The sequence below is a fragment of the Choloepus didactylus genome, chromosome X, assembly GCF_015220235.1.
Source record: "Choloepus didactylus isolate mChoDid1 chromosome X, mChoDid1.pri, whole genome shotgun sequence".
Lineage (NCBI taxonomy): Eukaryota > Metazoa > Chordata > Mammalia > Pilosa > Megalonychidae > Choloepus > Choloepus didactylus.
In genome coordinates this window covers 185,061,701-185,065,665 of record NC_051334.1, presented here as the reverse complement: position 1 = coordinate 185,065,665, position 3,965 = coordinate 185,061,701, and positions in this window count along the sequence as shown.

The following is a 3,965-nucleotide window of genomic DNA, read 5'->3' as shown; positions in this document are numbered from 1 at the left end:
TGCAAAACCCTTCTTGGAGGGTATAAACCTGGCCACCACAGCTTTGAAAGCTGAGTAGGGGAAAAGAGCTGGGCATCTCAACATTAGCTGAATCTGCCTCCTTTCAGTATAGTACCTTCAGCCCACAACTGTGACTGGCAACCCCTTTTCTAGAAACACTTTTTTTTTCCTCTCTGGAGCATAAACCTCCAACCCCTTCTGGGGTTGGGGAAGGGATCTACAGTTTCGATGACTTCCTAAGTAAATTCTCAAGTGATCTTTTCTTTCAGCCATCTTTTCAGAGGTGCCTGCTTCCACTAATTAGGTTATCATCAGGGGTGTGGTGCTATGTTGTAATTTGGGTTATTTCTCAGTTTTCCCTATTGTCAGTTTAGGATTCAACTTCCTTGGTTATACTAAGACAATTACCACCCAAATGCTTTGCAGCTTCCAAAATCATGTGGCAGTTTCCTTGTCTTCTAATATGTACCTTCTCATTTTGTACCTTTTAAAAATCTTTTTATTGTTGTTTTAGTGGGGTTGCAAGAGGAAGTGAAAGCAAATGTGGGTGTTCAAACCATCATCTTAAGTCTGACACATTTATATTTTTAAATGAGCACAATGTATAAAGACTGTTCTGTAATCTGCTTTTATCATTAAACAAATTCTAGTGAATATTTATATTGTTCTATGTCAGTAAATATAAGTCTACATCAGTGATTCTGCAATTTGGCTGCACATTAGAACCACCCAGTGATGATAGTGGTGGTGGGGGTTAAAAAGCACTGATGATCCCACCTCCAGAAGTTCTGATTTAATGAATATGAATTATGGCAGACCTTGGAAATTGTAAAAGCTCCCCAGGTGATTCAAATATGCAACAAAGTTTAAAAGCCACTGATGTACAACATTGTTTGTAATGCCTATACAGTATTCTATTGAATGAATGGACAACAATGCATTTAAAGAAACCCCTATTTCTGGAAACTTAGATTATTGTAAATTATTTGATATTATAAACAATGATGTTATGAACATCTTTGGGCATAAAGGCATTTCTCATATTGCTGTGTATTTTATTGGCCAATTTCCTAGAATTAGGAATCACTGTGTTAAAGAATGTGAATATTTATAGGATTTTGGGCTACAATTTATCATATTTTCCTCTAAAGTGCTTTGGCCAAGTTATACTGCCACCAGTAGTATGTGAGAATCCTTGTTTCCCCACACTCAGAAACACTGTGTAACATGATTAACAAAATAAAATATTTTAAAAGTGAAGTAGTTTTATAATTGAAAAATAGTATCAAACAGCTATTTTATTTTTAATTTATGTTACTATTTGTGAGGTGAAACAATGTTTATGCTTACTGTCCATCTGTATCTCATTTTTTTGTGTGGCTTGTTTACTCATGTGAGGAACGTTTTTGGCTTGAAGTATCTAAAATCCTCATTAACAGTGGCTTAAACTAATAAGGGTTTAGTTTTTCTTCACAGAAACAGGAGTCTGGAAGTAAGCAGTTGCTGGTATTGGTTTAGCAGCTCAATGATATTGTATTTGCCCTAGCTCCATTCATCCCATCCTTGTCCAAGGCAGGAAGAATGAGGGAAGGAATAGGTGACATTACTCCTTTTTTATCAAGGATATAAATTTTCCTAGAAATGCCCCTCCCCCCAGCAGATGCTTGCTTACAAGACGGTGTCACGTCTCTTCCCCTAGTTGCCAGTTTATGTCAAAATGTCCTTTGCCTATTGTCTAGTAGAATGTTTGTCTTTTTTTTCTTATTGATTTGTAAAAGTTCTTTGCATATTAAGAATATAAACCCTTTTTGGGGTCACATATATTTGGCAAACGTATTTTCCCAGTTTCCTGTTTGCAATTTAATTTTGTTTCAACACACAGAAGATTTATATTTTTAAATTGTTAGGTCACTACATTTTTTATTTTATGGTTTCTTCTTTTGTTCTTATGCTTGTAAAAACCCAGTCCATCCTGAGAAAAGGTACACTTCCATATTTTTTTCTTGATTTTCTATGGTTTCATTTTGATATAAAGTAGCTAGAATGGTAACCTGTTTGATATCTTACCTGAGAACAGGGGAGGAGTGATTCAGGGAGGTGGGTGCAAAAAAATAAAGGAAACAAATTTAACCTACTATCACTGAACATGAAAAAAAAAACCACCACCACCACAACAACCCAGTCTTGCCTTCCAACTATGCAAGAAGTTATCTTATGTTGAAATGATTATCGGTAAACAGTGGCGGCAGCTGGGTAATGTACTTTTTTAATGCAATTTTATTGAGATATAGTCACATACCATACAGTCATCCAAAGTATACAATCAATTGTTCACAGTATCATCATATATTGTGCATTCATCAACACAATCAATTTTTTGAACATTTTCATTACTCCAAAAACTAAAACTAAAACTAAGAATAAAAATAAAAATAGAAGTAAAAAAGAACACCAAAAACATCTCATACTCCCCCCCATTATTCATTTACTTTTTGTCCCCTTTTTTCTACTCATCTGTCCATACTCAGTATAAAGGAAGTGTGATCCACAAGATTTTCACAATTACAAAGTTACACCTTGTATGCTACATAGTTATACAATCATCTTCAAGAATCAAGGATACTGGATTGCAGTTCAACAGTTTCAGGTATTTCCTTCTAGCTATTCTAACACACTAAGAACTAAAAAGGGATATCTAAATAATGCATAAGAATAAATTCCAGAATGACCTCTCAACTTCATTTGAAATCTCTCAGCCACTGAAACTTTATTTCGTTTCATATCTCTTCCCTCTTTTGGTTGGAAGGCTTTCTCAATCCCAGGATGCTGGGTCCAGGCTCATCCCTGGAGTCACGCCAGAGAGATTTACACCCCTGGGAGTCATGTCCCATGTAGGGGGGAGGGCAGTGAATTTACCTGCTGAGGGGCTTAGAGAGAGAGGCCACATCTGAGTAACAAAGAGGTTCTCTGGGGGTAACTCTCAGGCACAATTATAAGTAGGCTTAGCCTCTCCTTTGCAGTAACAAGCTTCAAAAAGGCAAGCCTCAAGATCGAGTGCTTGGCCTACTAAATTTGTAGTCTTCAGTGTTTGTGAGAATATCAGAAATTCCCCAGGTAGGGCAGTTTAATGCTTCCACATTTCCCCCCAGGCCCTCAAGGGGACTTTGCAAATACTTTTTATTCTCTGCCCAGATTACTCTGGGATGTATCAGGGTTTCATGCTAATCTATACAAACCCACCAGTTCTCACCCCCTATTCAAGTTTCCATGTAATTATGGTGTTTGAATAAACTGACAAGTTAAATTTTATAGCGTGCTACAGAAAATACAGATTTTCCACCAATAAATATCTTTTCCTTTGATCTCACACAGAAGTTGAGGTTTTAAAACATAGTCAATATCATCCTTTTCCTTTTAGTCTGGATTACTCTAGTTCTAATCAAATCTGTTTCATTCATATCTCTAATTGAAGTCTGATCTCTTTTTCAGCTTCTTTAGCATTTACTGTATGGGGTAGTGCTGACATTCATGGATGTTGAACTCTGGTTCTGAGTCTCAGGTATCACACAGATACCCAAAGTTCCAGGGCCCAACCAAGTTATACACAAACAGCTCAGTGTGTGAGAATTTAGAAATAGCCATTACAACTCATGAATAGATGTGACTGCTGTAAAAGCTTGCAATCTAGGAAACTTTACCATACGCCTTCCCCTGATAACCTACACTCTCAGATTCAATTCTCAGAGCTTGCAAATTCTAGTTAGTCCATATTAGTGAGGCATTATAATGTTTGTCTTTTCGATTCTGGCTTATTTCACTCAACATACTGTCCTCAAGGTCCATTCACCTAGTTGCATACCTCACAACTTCATTTCTTCTTGCCACTGCTCAGTATTCCATTGTATTTATACACCACAGTTTATTCCGTTTATCAGTCGAGGTACCCTTAGGCCACCTCCATCCAT